Genomic DNA, 16,073 nt, shown 5'->3' on the forward strand with positions numbered 1-16,073 from the left:
CATGGATCTACTATATAGGCCATAGGCTGTAACTCAGAATGTGGCTAGAAAATGAATTTCGCTCCACCACATCAAGACTACTTTTCAAAAGTGGTTTTCCAATCTCAAAGATGTACTTGAGCTGGGGGAAAAAGTTCTCCGCATGATTTCTGCCAGTATTTGAGAAAATAGGTGTCGAAGTTGCCAGTTTACCCAAATATGTGACAAATTGGGCTGTACACCCATCTTCATACCTTCTTATTTTTTTCATTCTTTGATTGATTACTTCAGAAATTCAGATTCTCAGAGACATTACTACTTTCTTGGAGGATGTAAAGTGGTGAGACTCTGGGTGCTTCAGTTTATGTGCAAACGTAAGTAAAAAAAAACAATTTTAACAATTTTGCATGTTATCGTTACGCACTTGAAAACTCTTACTCCACATTTAGTATTCAACTGATGCTTCAACAATTACAAATTCTCTATTCTTGATTCATACTACACTATAAAAACATAATCTAAAAGTAGTATTTTAACCCTTTCAACACCAGTTGCCCATTTGAAGAAAGAAAACATAGGCTATTGGTAAAGGTTTTATTCTATAGAACGGATATAATTTTATGTAATGTATTTTCAATATGAACAAATAATTACAATCATAAAAGCAGTATTTACAGCGTGATAAACAGGTTAATTAACATGTGTATCTTTCGAGCTAGTATAAGGCAAACTTTCTGCAGAATAGGATATACATACAAACAGAGGAATGATATAAGTATGATTGATGTCAAAATGTGTAAGTACAACACTGGTTTGATTTTTACCTTTTGAGGACAAATATATATCTTGGCAAATTGACAGTAAACAAAGATCAACCTCCTCGGATACATTTACCATGTTAGACAATGTCAATTTATCACTAGCACCTACACACCAAGCTAGTAAGTTATAAAGTTCAATTGGCACAATCTTTCTGGCAGAGGAAACATTTAGATCCTCTGATGTAGGAGGCAGATTTACATCCATCCTAGGGGCACTTTTGACCGCTTGTTTCATCCATCCTAGGGGCACTCTTGACCGCTTGTTTCAGTGATACACCTGCACTGTAAACTGTCCTTGAGAGCTCTCGCAGTGCTGCATCTTTACCACTTTCTGGCACCATTTCTCCATCACTACATGACATCTCAGAAACTGACATATCAGTTTCAGTTGAAAAATCCTGGTGGAGAAGTCCGGTCGTCTCTGTGGAAACCATTTCACTCAGGTTTCTTCTTGGTGGTTTGTGAATATTCAGCTGTGGTAAGTCTCGCTGTAATCTCTTCTTCAGAAGATCGGATCTGTAAAAATTAGAGTATTGATAGATTACTATTTTATTTGTGTTTTAGTTTTAGAATTATTATTTTATTTGTGTTTTAGTATCCTATGTTTGTTGTTTATTTTGTGTTGTGTTTTAACAGGGTAACCACTTTTCTCACTGGGTTTTCCCTGTATAAATAAATAAATGAATGAAAATATGTAGACTCCTGTAGCTAACTGGATTGGTTTGATCTTGAATGAAATTTCATGAATAAACATAGCTGTGATGTTTATCTGATCGTCTCTTGTTTTCTTTCATAAACAATAAGAATAATTTAATTACCGGTAACTTCCATGACCATGGTGTTTTTTGATGAATTTCTGGAACAGGGACAAGAGCATCTTCTGAGGATTTCCTGATTTTCAATCAGTCGTGTCCGGATGACACAGTGTCACAGAATGCTGTATATGCATCGCCATACTCCCAGACTTTAGGTAACCTGTATAAAGCAAGGAAATGCAGTGATTGGTCAGTGATTGAAATATACTAGCTCACTACAAACAGAAATTTGCTTTGATTCAAACGTCTTTAAAATTATCGTGTAGTCATTACAATAATTTTCAATTAAATTATGAATTTATCTAAATATATGGAAATATATATATTTTATTTGATTACCAAAATGTTACCTTTCATCACTTGTCTTCTTTGTCGGAAAGCTTGAGTATTCTTTGTAACACCTCTTGTGATAGAGGTGCCTTCAATGGCAACACAATCTTTACCTCTGGTACACATCAGGATGGATTCATCTGCTCTTTATTCAGCTGCTTTGACCAAACTTCCTAGTAAAGGAGAAGTAAAAGAATTTCAATCAAGGGTGAGCACAATCAGTAAACAATCGCAAAAGTTGTATTGCCCTTTTATTCAACTCACATCATCATACAGTCTTAGGTACATTACATCTACACCTACATGTAATAAACTAGGCACATATTCCTATAGTGATCTGTTCTTTTCTTCTGTATCTACCTCTGGATCTTCCTGCGTTGCATCAATGAAATTTCCCCATGTGGGACAATAAAGGATTATCTTATGTGCAATTGCTGTTGGAATTCATGTGCAATTACTGTGAAATTCATGTGCAATCTATGTGCTGTCGTGACACATATTCATGTGCAATTACTGTCGTGATCACATGCAATGGTATTTATGTATTTATTTATTTGTCTATGGGAGTTTTTATTTATTTATAGGAGATCTTCTACTGAAAGTGTTTTTCAGACTTCCTATAAGTGATCTGTTCTTCTGTATCTACCTCTGTATCTACCTGCGTTGCACCAATGAAATTTCCCCACGTGGGACAATAGAGGAATATCTTATCTTATCTATGTATATTTTCGCCAACTTATTTCACTGTGATTAGTCCTATTTACCACGAGCAAGAAAAAACACACATGCAAGAATCAGTATATAATCTACTCACCAGCAGTTCAAGTTTCAGCTTGGACCAATTTATCTTTCTTTGTCTTGAGAGCCTCTTTGATACAGCGATCAACCTTCTGCAAATGATGCAAACTGCAGGAAGTACATCGCTTGACTTTTTAGATGATTTTGTCTTTACATCTGTGGTAGATCTCAGTCGTTTGGGAGAAGGTGGCAGAGTTGATGTGGTAGATTCAGCGTCATCCTCACCCTCTCCATGCTGCCCACATACCGACTGTTTTGCCGCAAGCTTTTCAGCACTAGTAATTCGTTTCTTGTCAATGAAACGTCTATAGCATGTAGGGTGAAACGTCTATAGCATGTAGGGTGAAACGTCTATAGCATGTAGGGTGAAATGTCTATAGCATGTAGGGTGAAACGTCTATAGCATGTAGGGTGAAACGTCTATAGCATGTAGGGTGAAACGTCTATAGCATGTAGGGTGAAAGCCTGGCTTGTTACTTTCCAGAAATGAGAAAGATTTCCGTCCGAAGAAGCCACAGAAGACGTAGGATAGTTTTGTTTGGCGAAGTCATCGTTGTGACACAAACAGCTGCCGCTAACGCGCGGTCTATTCCGTCAATTTCTATTCACTTCCGAGCACAAGTCACCAGCTTCCTCCAGCGGACAACAGCTTCCTCCAGAGGACAACAGTCTGTGGCTGTGTTTGTTCTTTTTCTACCGCTGAAATGTGTGTGATGCACGTGTAATCCATATTTTCATAGTGTTTTCTATCGGCTCGAGAGACAACATGACGCTCCACGGGAGCAGCCATGTTTGATGTTGTTGTAGTAATCTCTCCCCTGATTGGCTGATTCAGAGGCGGAATGATTCAGGCGTAGGGATATTGCGCTATCAGGCTGAGAATATAGTTCCGCATTTAAGTTATCACCGTAAAAAAACTGGCGCGATGCGAGTGGAGAACTTTTGGTCATGAGCTAATGGTACAATGATAATTTTATATTTGAAGTAATTTTTTAGTCTTGTGACAGGTGTAGCGAACTTGAACGATACAGGCTACAGCCTATGGCCTAATAGTATCTGGATAGGGTATGGCTAGTCACAGCATGTGCTTGCAAAAATGATTTGATTTCTTTGATAAACAGTTCGTTTGTTAGAAATCTATTGTTACATTTCCAAACACTGCAAGAATAATATGCTTGTTTCAAAAGTTGAGAAGGTAAGATCTCATTATGGACTTATAGTGATTGAGAAATGCCAATAATCTATTTGATCTTTGGTTACTGTTTGAAGCACTAAACCAAGTGTATTCTTGTATTCTCTGACATTTAAAGAAACACAATTGACATGAACGCTGGTAATTAGCGCCTTGTTAAACGCTGAGATTGTCAAAAGATGCTGGAATAAGCACAATGTCCAACAAAATACACGGCTCAACTAACCCTTAAAACTGTTGAGACCTTTTTCTCTTCTTTTCTTTAATTATAATTAACCCTTTCATTTAAAGAACAATCTTAAAACCCTTAAAAAACATATTTTCAGTTGTGTAAATGTGTACCAACTCTACATTGAGACTCCTTTATCAAGGCTCCACTCTCTTCCCGTCAATGAGCGTGCATCCTTCCTTGAGGTTGGCCTTTTTGCTTGGCGTCGTCCACTTGTGGCCACAGCTTGGCTCTGGCCTCTCAGTCTTCCTTTGTCAAGTCATCTCTGAAGCTGATCTTCATCTCCTTGGACTTCTTCCAAACTTCATCTCTCACAGTGCGCATGGCAAAGTGGATAACGATGGGTCTTGGCATGTTGTCAGTCTCTGCTCCTCTCCTTCCCAAATGATGGACTGTATCAACGGTGTCACGGAGCTTGTCGACCAAAATAGGTACAAGCCGAGTGAGGATACCTATGACTACATCTCTGGTGTCTTCGTGGTCTTTCTCTGGAACCCCCGGCAGCCTGAGGTCCCATCTCCGCTTGTATCTGGCGCTATCCAAGTACTTTTCTCTCAAGGATCTGTTTTCATCCGAGAGACGTTGAACATGTTGTTGTAACTTGCCAATGTTTTCTTTGTTCTCTTTCACTGACTGTCCAATGGAATCAATACAAGTCCTGATGCCTTCTAGTTTCTTTTTGAGGACGTCAAACATTTTCAGAGTTGATTGAACACTATCCATATGTGTCTCGATGTTCTCCAGTTTTCCATCCAGACAGTCAAATCGGGTCAGAATGGACTGACCAGCAACAGAGAAGTTGATGTTTTCATGAATTATTTATGGTTTGGGCTGTTTAAGTTAAGTTTAAGTCACTTATTGGGCTTTCAACTGTTTGTTCCAATTCCACATACTCTTCTTGGGAAGTTACTATCAAAGCCGCGTTGTCATAATTGTGGAAAATTATGCTAGCTTGTACGAGATTAGCCATTCTTCTGTGAGAGTTAAAATTACCGGAAAATATTTCTCTGAAAGTTTCAAAAAAGGTATATTTAACTATACAGTCTTTTCTTTCTTCTTTTGGGTCAGTACTTCACTCGGAAATAACAGGTTGGGCGTGAAATTATTGTTCTCTTTCGGACCCACTCGAGACTCGAACTGTTCAATTCATCTTCCAGGATGACCAAGCCTTGGTCTTCACCTGCTCAATTCTTGTTACTTACACTAAATCAGATTACGGCAGTGGCGTAAATAAGACGTCTTCCTGTTGTAGTCCAAAAGTCCGATGGAGTTCACGGCGGCGCTTCTGGGCAATGCACTTCAGTAAACGCAACTTTATGGAACACTTTGAAGTGGACTTGGCAAGTGTCCAAACTATTCTCAGAAATATATTATTTGTTGCTCGCATTCCAGTAATTTTAAGTAAATGTTGTGTGTAGGCTTTGAGCTAATGGCTAATGCTAGCCTCAGTTGTTTGTAATAAATAATAAATAAAAAGTAAAGGACAATACAGAATATACAATACAAAATACAGTTTCTCGTGGATGTATCGATTAACAGGTCGTATCGTGGTATTTCTTCCAAATGATTGTGAAAGTTAATGAATATAGTCTACAATGACGTAAGGCTGTAAACACGACAGAAATGACTGTGTAAAGTCTCTAAAACAGCATGTGTCTCTTCAGAGAAGCGGACTCTTCTTAGCCTTGTTGACATTGTGCTGGTCGGCGGTCTGTCGTGAGATGTTTGTATCCATGTCTGGACCTTCATCAGAAGTTCCACAGCCCTGTGAGACCAGTTCACTGACAAGAACACAGCTCCACCTCCTCAACAGGACATGAACTAAGCCACAGTGTGAGTTTGAAGAGTTCTCAAAAAAAAGTTTCTTAAGCGTTTTTTTTCCTGTAAGCTGCGCGAAAAATTCACCATAAATGTATAAATTAATATCTAATATTAGACCTAATCTAATCTAATTCAATTACCAAGCGGCCACTGGGGGCACTCTAGCAGGAAGCGCAAGCGTTTGCCAGACTGTAGAAGACTCTAGAGGACAGTAGAAGCACTGTCCAGGGGACACGTCAGGATTGGTCAAAAAATATTTTTTTTGGTGTCTTAAGATATTCATGAAACAAAATGACTCACTAGCAGGGTCTCAAATTTCAAAATACATTACAGTACTGATGGACCTTTTTCGTCGTAAACTTATGAAACGTGGTACAAACATTCCTCATTTCAGGACTAGGGATGTCACAATACCATAACCGTTTTTTCAATCATCGCGATTATTTATGGCCCTGATAGGTTATTCAGGCTCAGAGGAGAGAAGGCTTGAAAATTTGTAAAAATTAATTACACCCCCATGTACGATTGGAGGTCATTCTTTAGATGTGTTATACAATTCCAAATGTAGGCGTGGCAAGCTTGTAAAACTAAATTTTCCATTTTTTTAAGCGTTAAAACTATTTCTGACATGAGATGTCCTATTTTCTGGCACGAATATAATGAACGCAATGATATACAATATATATAGCTATACTTTACAAAGGCTCTACAGTGAATTAAGTTGTTACTGATGTGAGGGTGGGGTGATGTAGGCTGGGGGATTAAAGGGGTGCTCTTCGTGGTGGCTCGTACCCCGCGGGCGCAAGGGGGCGAGGGCCTTTTAATGCCGCGTGGGCTTTAATTTATTTTTAAAAAAATCTCTCACAAACCACCCCAATTTTTATCCCCTCAACGTTAACGAAAACTCATTTGTTTTTAGACCCAAAATTCAGGATCAGTGAAAATTTTGTTTTTTTGGTGTCGAAAAAAATGTAAAATGATTCGCTAACGCTACCTCAAATTTCAAAATTAATTATGGCAATGACCGGCCTTTTTCATCGCAGACTTATAAAACTTGGTACAAACATACCTCATGTCAGGAAAAGTAAATACTTATACTATAACCCCACCCTAAACCCCACAGGGAGTCGGCAATTGTGGGCGGAACATATTTTTTTTCAAAATTTACTTCTCATACTTTTTTTTTTCCACATTTGAATTTCAGTCAAAAGGGTTGAAAATTGAATTAAAAATGAACTACGCCCATGTGCGATTTGAGGTAATTATTTTGATTTTTGATACAATTCAAAATGTGGGTGTTGCAAGCTCATTAATAAAAAAAATTTAATTAATGTGTCAAAACTTATGTATCCCTGGCATGAGATGTCCTATGTTCCGGCATTGATATATGTGTGTTTTGTGCACAATGATATAGAATATATAGCTATATTATACAAAGGCTTTGCAGCACCCCCTTGAACATTTGAATTAAGTTTAAAAAAATTACTTTGGCGTGGACAAATACAATTTGGCATTCTTCTTAACATTCTGATCAAAAAAGGACGGCATACCACGTATGGCATACCTCTACATACCATACAGCATGTTACTGTGGCAACCTGACAAATATTGTCATTGACTTACATGCGTTTTGGTTTACAAGCATTTAAAATGGGATGAAAAATGTATTTTGACGTAGACAAATTAAATTTGGCACAGACATCCTTCACTAGCAAGGACCACAACCCCAGCTATGATGCAAAGTGTTTATTGACACACGAGAAACATGAACAACATAAGTCACAGAAATAAATGTTTTGGGGCTTCTGGCCATGAGGGCTGTAGGCTCCCAGGCCTCGATATCCCAATCTAGGACATAAATTAGAATAATAATTAGAAGAGGGTTGGAGGGAGGGGCACAAGGTCACTAAGCTCTACAATTGAGGAAACCAAATTTATTAGAACGATGTATCAAAATTAGCAGTTACATCTTTAGTATTCCTTTAAAGCTGCATTATGCAACTTTTCAGGTGGTGGGGGGGTGATTCATCGGCTTGTTGGGAAGTTACTGCTTAGCCTGGTATGTTCCAAAGTGTGGCATTTAGTATGAAATTTGTGTTTTTATTGCAAAATAAATAACTTGAAAAACATACATTCTTTCCCCACAGATCGATGGAGAACAATAGGTTTAATGCCGCGCTGTGAAACATTCTAGGCAAAGCGATCACAGCATTGCGATATTTTAAGTGTCATTGCTCGTGGGTCAAAAGGACATTCTTGTTTGTTGTGCCTTTCTACAAGCTAGATTTGATGGTCTCGATTTAATTTGGCAGTTTACACAAGTGGAACCAGGAGTGATTAAAAAGAGCTCTCTATTTCTCAACATACTTAAAATGTCTTGTTGCTGTTGCTGCTGCTTTGTAAATAAATGGTCCTTACCACTCACAAAAAAACACCAGAGGAGTACGTTTTGCAGTCGAGGAGGGCAGCACCTCTAATGATAGTCCCACCCAGAAAGATGTATTTAGGTGGGGTAAATCAGAGGATGTTATTGCTTAAAAACATTCTAATTTTACTCTGACCTTGTAGTCACCGGGTGGCTGCATGGACATGTTTGTGGATGTTGTTGTACCTTTAAGCTTATATGTTGCGATTGTTGATTTAGTGATAGCGTTGGGACGGACTGGGGATGTCGCGTACAGCGGTTAGGAGTGCCGAGGTCACATGTAGGCGAAACCATTTGTTATCTTCAAAAGAACATATGATTGAATGAATATGATTACTCATCTGAATGGTTTAGGTCCTGTATTCTGCCTGGCATGTCTTATCGCTCTCTTGCACCCAGTAAATGATGTATTGAATCTGCCCTCTGCTCAACAGGCTGTTCGGCAGCGTTCAGCAAGACCAAATATAGGTCAGGCTTATTTTACACATTCATCTTCTAAGCCATAAATTACGCTACTTTGTGAAATTATGTAACATAGAGACGCGGCCATTTGAAACACTAGCAGTGACAGTTATGAATACATATGTCGGTGTAATCCCTCATTCGTCCAGGCGTGTTCCATGGTAGAAAAAGCTTCAGTTGTAGTCATCTGGACTCAGTTAGAAAAAATAGACGTTTCGACTCTCATCCAAGAGTCATTGTCAATAACAGAATTTAGGTCGGGAACTCCGATATTAATACTGTTCTGTGGTAAGACCCGCCCATTGGGCGGAGCCTTCCTGAAGTAGAAAGAGTTGTTTGTTTCAACAGAAACTCCCCCCTTGTATCTACCGAGCTAGCCTATTCAGAATCTTAATGGGCTATTAGAATCCTCTTTGTCTTTGTGAGACCCTGGCTCAACCACCCTGAGTACCTGATTAGCATCTAAATGTCCTGGTCCTGGTCCTCTACCTTTCCAGGGGTTCAGTATACCATTATAGATACCAGGAAGATTGAATCTTAACCCTCCATTTCTGTTTAAAGAAGGTCTTTCTTTTTTAACAAAAATAGCTTCCTTGACTCCTCTTTCAAACCATCTTTTCTCCCTGCTTAAAACCTTCACCTCACCGTCTTCAAACGAGTGATTAGAGGCTTCAAGATGGAGATGCACGGCACTCTGAGGTCCTGAACTTGTATTTCTTCTGTGCTGATAAAGCCTCTTGTGTAGAGGCTGTTTCGTCTCACCTATGTAAAGTTCTTTACAGCTTTCTTCACTGCATTGGATCGAATAAACTACATTGCTCTGTTTTTGAGTTGGCAACTTGGGGCGGCAGTAGCTCAGTGGTAGAGTGCTCGTCTTCTGATCCAAAGGTCGGCGGTTCGACTCCCCGCTCAGTCAGAGCGGTCAGATCCACTGGCCCGCAGGTTGGCCGTGCGATCGCAGCTGTGAGTGAATACTGCCGTTGTGTCCTTGGGCAAGACACTTAACCCAACTTGCCCCCCAGTGTCTGCGTACATCTGGGGTGTGAATGTGTGTGTGAATGGGTGACTGGTTCCTTGATGTAAAGCGCTTTGAGTACCTTGACGGTAGAAAAGCGCTATATAAATGTGACCATGTAACTTGTCCTTTGGGTGAACCAGTTTCTGTCTTAAAGTGTTTCCTGGTTTAAAATAAACAGGGACTTCGTGTTGTCTAAAAATTCTCTGCAGTTTTTCCGACAGGCCAGACACATAAGGGATAGAAACACCCTTCCTTCTCCACCCACTACAGCTTGTGCTGTAGTGGGTGGTTGGAACCAAAGAGCAGATACTGGTCCGTGTGTGTAGGTTTCCTATATACTTCTATTTGGAGTTTCCCGTCCTCTCCTCTGTTCGTGGAACAATCAAGAAAGGCCAAGCGATTCTCCTTAGCGTCTTCTCTTGTAAACCTGATATGTGGGTCCACAGCATTGATGTGATCAGAGAAGGTTTCCAGCTCTTGTTTCTTGATTGTTACAAACGTATCATCGACATAGCGGAGCCACAGTTTTGGGGCTATGCCTGAGAATGAGGCCAGTTCCTTCTTCTCAAAGTGCTCCATGTACAGGTTGGCCACTATGGGAGAGACGGGCGAGCCCATGGCACAGCCATGAATCTGTCTGTAAAATTGTCCCCGGAATTGAAAGTAAGTGGTGTTCAGACAGATGTCCAACAGTTTACATATGTGTTCAGGTGTCAGTTTGGTCCTTTCCTGTAGGGTGGTGTCTTCCTGCAGTCTGATCCTCACCGCTGCTACTGCATCAGAGGTCGGGATGCAGGTGAACAGGGACACCACATCATATGAAACCATGAGGTCATCTGGGTCCAGTTGGAGATGTTTCACTTTATCCACAAAGTTGTGCGTGTTTTCCACATGATGTACCGAATTCCCCACAAGCGGAGCCAATATAGTTGTTAAATGCTTGGCCACATTGTAAGTGATGGAATCTGTGCTGCACACTATGGGTCTGAGTGGAACATCCTTTTTGTGTATTTTTGGAAGGCCATAAATGCAAGGCATGGCTTCACCAGGATACAGTCTGTAATACAGAGGCCGGTCTATCGCTTCCTCTTTTTCCAGCCTTTGTAAACAGTCTATCACTTTCTTCTTGTAGCCACTGGTCGGATCTCTTTTCAAGCGTTCGTATGTGGTCGTGTCCTCGAGGAGGGTGTGGACTTTGGCTTCGTAAGATATATAAAGGTAAGTGCTTACAAAGGTCAGAGGGGGTTGCCAGTAAGAGAGAATTTCATTTTTACTTTGTATCCAGACATTGGACCAATTTCTTGGAAAATAAATCATCACATTTGGTATGGAAATGTCTGGTTTGGTAAAATACAATAGAACATCATCTGCATAGCAAGCAATTATGTGTTCCGTCCCATCAATTGTAACACTGTGAATTTGTTTTTAAAATTGGGCCAATGGATCCAAATACAAAGAAAATAGGAGGGGAGACCAGAGACTGTCAGATGACCATTGATTTTAATTTTTAATGTTGGACCATCGTTGGACCATCGTCAGCCGAGTGAGGTATCCTCACTCGGCTTGTACAATATTTTTTATAATTAAAAAGATTTGAAATTTGTTTAGCACTGTAAATAAATATGGCCAGCCAACAGAATCAAATGCCTTCTCAGCATCCAAAGTATTAGGTTTTGTTTTGTTGTTTTTTGTTGTTTTTATTTGGCTCATTATGTGTAAGGATCGTCTTATGTTGTCTTGTGTTTGTCGTTTGGTAATGAATCCTGCTTGATCATTCTGTATTCAGTTTGGGAGTATTTGTTCCATTCTTATGGACATAATTGAGGTGTGTATACAATAGTCCACATTCAGAATAGAAATTGGTCTATATGAGGCACAATCCAATCGGTCATTCCCTTCTTTTTATATCAAGGTTAATGACAGGGGTCACTGTCCACCTCAACCTGGGTGTTTTAATACAATCAGACTCATATTCATGGAGAAATTAGTCTAATGAGGAAGTAAATCTAGATACGGCTAAATGCAAAGACACACATGAAGCGCGGACATGCAATATGTACGGCTGTCTGCAGTTTAGAAACTGTAGCATTAAAAATAGACTTTCTTGGCCAGACCTTACGTATGGGACAAAATACTACCCTGCATCACTACTGTGGAACATATTTTTGTGTAAATATATCATGTTACAACGTAACACTCACTTGCTAAGCACAGGCTCAGGAGCAGATGAATCAGATGTGAAGACACGGTAAGTCAGCTCAATCAGATCAAGGACAGAGGGGACAGTAGGGACAGATGTGATGTGTTTTTGTTTGTTATAAAAAGGGTTAAAAAAAAAGGGTTCATGCTGAAAACGTGCACCGAACTCAAAACCTGATCATACAAATGATGAAAAAGTGGAGGGAAGTCCATTCCTAATCAAGTGCCTCTGAAAGCTCTTGGCCAATCCTGGCTCCAATCCTTATAAAGAACTAACGTGGTGGACTGGGAAGGAGATGTACCTTCCCAGTCCACCACGCCCCCCTCACTGCGGGGAACCACTACATATTTTTTTTATGTCCAATCTTCCACGTTTAGTACTCCAATGAGTAGATGCAACTGCATAGTTTATGTGCTATGGAGAAAGCCAACATGGAGACTGATGTCAAAAACAAATAAATCACAACTCACATACCCCATGCTGGTGGCTCCATCTCTTATCACTGTTCAGTTATCTGTGTTTTGCATCTTTCTGATATCTGGGGCAAAGACGACACGCTTGTCTTTGTACTGGAGGTCTCCTTTAACTTTTGCTGCCCTTATGACATGTTCCTTCCCCCGATCGTTAACCTCATAATCAGACCTTGTGGTTTATCAGAAGCTGGTCTTGGTTTGCCCAGGCAATGTGCTCTTTCGATTGTGAAGGGAGGGATTTCAACTCCTGAGCCTTTTAGGAGCTTTGGGATAATCTTCTCCAAAAAACGTTCTGTATCCTTTCCCTCCGAGAGGCCTATGGTTAGGTTTAGGTGATTTGGACTCAAAATCCAAGATTTTGTGCTCTCTGCCTGCAGCCCCTCCATCTTGGCCCTCATAGTTTACAGCTTGTCCGTATTGCCTGAAATACGTTATTCAGCTTCATCCAAGTGCGCTCCATCCTTTCCTGCCCCTTTTATCCCATTTATATCGGAGACGATTTCTTCAAATCGGGAAGTACCACAGCGCCGCCATGTCATGCTGCATTTCACTTTTAATTTTATGTATCATAGTGGCCAGTCGATGTAAGGTGATCTCCCCTCAGCCTTTGGAACAAGTGCAAGCCTGGAGACCCGAGTTCGAGGCTGGAGCTTTGCTTTTCAGCCTAAAGCGGATTGCTATCTGCTAGCTTGCAATGTCGGCCTTGGGCCTGCAGGCCATGTTAGCCTCATTAGCTTGGGAGGCGGGATGTTTTTCACCTGAGCCGTGGACCGTCCCGTACCATTACTAGTCTTTTGTTTTCCTGGTTTAAGAAAATACGGAGTATATAAGCGGCTCACTCTGACGTCATACCGGAAGTCTCTACAGACAGTCTCGACAGCTGCCGCGAGCGCTGCGTTCATGGCGAGCGCTGTGTGGCCAGTGCGGGGAGCGGAGGCGGGCGTCGCCGTCGCCAACGCGGCTGGTGCAGAAAAGTTGGAAAAGCTTTTTCGCGGCAAGACGCGGCGCAGCAAATGATCAAGAGATTTGGCTCTAGTAACGTGCTACGCACTGACCGGAAGAAGGAAACAAAATAAACTGCATGAGGTTTCGGCCAATCACAGAAGACGTGAGATCCTCACTGAGACGAAAGCGCATTTTCTGCTTCTGTCATTCTGACAGCACGTCTAAAGTCTAAACGCAGGCAATTGACAGTTATAGGTTTATACAAGAAACATTAGATTCTCACTCTCTTATTCTCTTGAGACTATCTCAATGTGGTCATCTCACAGTTTGGGTTGAATGGGATGTGTCGTAGGGCCCCTAGGGCCCGTGACCATGTGGATTAAGTAAACAAACATGCGCGACAGGTGACATTATTTGGAGAGTTCATAACTTCTAAATATAAACTTACCAAAGGATGTTCAGGGATGTTCACTAGAGGTGAGCAGGGTCTATCAAGCTACTATTGTTTTATCAACGTATAAAATTAAGTCTTTTGGAGGGGGAGGGGGTCCAGAGAGAGACGAAAAAAATTAAGTCTTTTCAGCTTCAACCCATTTTGAGATGATCCCTAAGGAAAGTGGAAAGTGACTTTCATCAAACTTCACATTAAACTAAATAAAGAAAATAACCAACAACGTCACCAGGTTTAAACCCGGAAAAGTAAACTAAAGGACACACTGGTTTGTTCTTGATTAAACAGAGGCAGATTCCAGTTCCATGACAAAACATTTTTTTTCTTCTCTTATATCTCGCCGACTCACCAACCGTTTCTTCCAAAAAGCGCCGTGTTGAATAATTTTGTATCACTGGAACTCGCTAGAATATTTTAAAGCCGAAAATGTCGCGAAAACCATTGAGAAATGAAACTTAACACGAACGGAGAACGTCTCATTGACTGTTGAAGCACGACGCCTGGCGTTCACTGCAGGTCACTGGCGGAATCAAAAAATGGCGACAACATGCGTGTTCAGTGCGGTTCAGTGTGTCGGGGAAACAGAGTGAGAATTAAGAATAAATTGATAGTTTTAAGACAGACTGATACGTGGCGTGATTGGTAGGGTTACAGCAAACATACAACTAATTTTGAGAAAAAAAATTGCCTTCAAAGTTTAAAAAAATTATATTTACCTACCTACTGACCCACTTGAAAAATTTTGGGTCGGGTTACAATTTATTAGGGGCAACCTTACAAGCTCATATTCAGTAGAGTTAATCACAGTTCGTATTCTGATGTCAGTTTATGCATAGATGTAAAACCTTTAAGAAGTTCCATGGACCGGGACAACCAGAGGGTCCATAATAACAGAGGACAAGGCAACGGCTCCAGTGCACACAACAGCTCCAGAGTTCATGTCCTTAATTACATCTGGAAAGAGATTTGGTTATAGCTAACCTGAACACAAGGCTGCCAACAAATGTCTCAAGCTCAGGACGTACCACATTAGCTGCACAGGACCACGTGTTGTGGAGCTATGACAGCGAGGCCACAACAACAAGCGTTAACCAAAGCGGCGCCAAGTGATAGGCCACGGCACTGAACCACAGAAACTACATTATGAGTAAAACTATAAAATCTTATTAACAGAGGACGATAACTACCTGAAGAGTGGAGGTACGTGGAGCAACACCCAAGGACCCAAGAAGTGTCTAGGTGAGAGAATGGTTGACAAAATGGATGCACTTTTTATCGGTCAACAGCTATAGTGATTAGCCAATCTGCCCGCAGACCATACTGCCACATTTGTTTCAGTTCGTCATCAAAAGAACAGACATCAATCCTGCTTCTGTTTTCTCTCCTTGCAACTAAAATTTCAAGTAGTTGATATCAGTTTGTGCAAACTTGCGTCATGCAGGGTAGGCAGCGCAGCTATAAGGGCAGTCGGAACCATGTAATAGTCAAAAAACGATTATTATGATATTTATGTCAAGTATAATTATCTCTAAAAGATTAGTTTAAAATAGCCTCTCAACATTTAGAATATCAGTGACTCGTGTACTCATGTTGAAGGGCTGATATGGATGTGTTTGGTTGAAGTGGCAATGAAAAAAAACAATATACAAAAATCTCTCACTGAAAGTTGAGAAAAGCTGTTCATGGTCGAGTAGATGGCACCTGTGCTTGCCATTGGACACAGATGAACATGAACTAGTTCTGTTTTTTTCAAGTTTATAAGATAGTAAAAAAACACCTTATATTTATTTACTTTTTTGTACATTTAGGTTCATACGACTTATTGGACGGATAATTTGTCATACATCCCAGTCTTTTAACTATGCCTTCAACTGTTACTATGGAGATGAAATAGAATAATATGAAGCATCCTCTGCAGTATGGGAGGTAACATTTTAGCTGGTAATGCGTAAGAGTTCTTAAATTATTACTTTTTTAGGAGTAAAGAGGAACGTAAATGCGTTATTTTTGTGCACCCATGTAATCTGTTAGTAAGTTACTTGTTCAAATCCATAATGCGTTAGTTTTGGTAAAATCTCATCTCCTCACTGAAATCTCAACGCAAGGTTTGTTTC

The 16,073-nt window shown here is 40.4% G+C and overlaps 1 long non-coding RNA gene across 1 annotated transcript; it reads right to left on the minus strand.

Annotated features, from left to right (window-relative positions):
* Window positions 1-576: 576 nt before the first annotated feature.
* On the minus strand, window positions 577-3,105 carry LOC140377864 (uncharacterized). Its single transcript, XR_011930136.1, has 4 exons — window positions 2,760-3,105; window positions 1,966-2,118; window positions 1,619-1,775; window positions 577-1,316 (listed from the first exon to the last, which is right to left on the minus strand). It is a non-coding gene; the product is annotated as an uncharacterized lncRNA (long non-coding RNA).
* Window positions 3,106-16,073: the final 12,968 nt, after the last annotated feature.

The sequence above is a fragment of the Eucyclogobius newberryi genome, unplaced genomic scaffold, assembly GCF_026437365.1.
Source record: "Eucyclogobius newberryi isolate DKJ021-1_F unplaced genomic scaffold, fEucNew1.0.hap1 SCAF_4, whole genome shotgun sequence".
Lineage (NCBI taxonomy): Eukaryota > Metazoa > Chordata > Actinopteri > Gobiiformes > Gobiidae > Eucyclogobius > Eucyclogobius newberryi.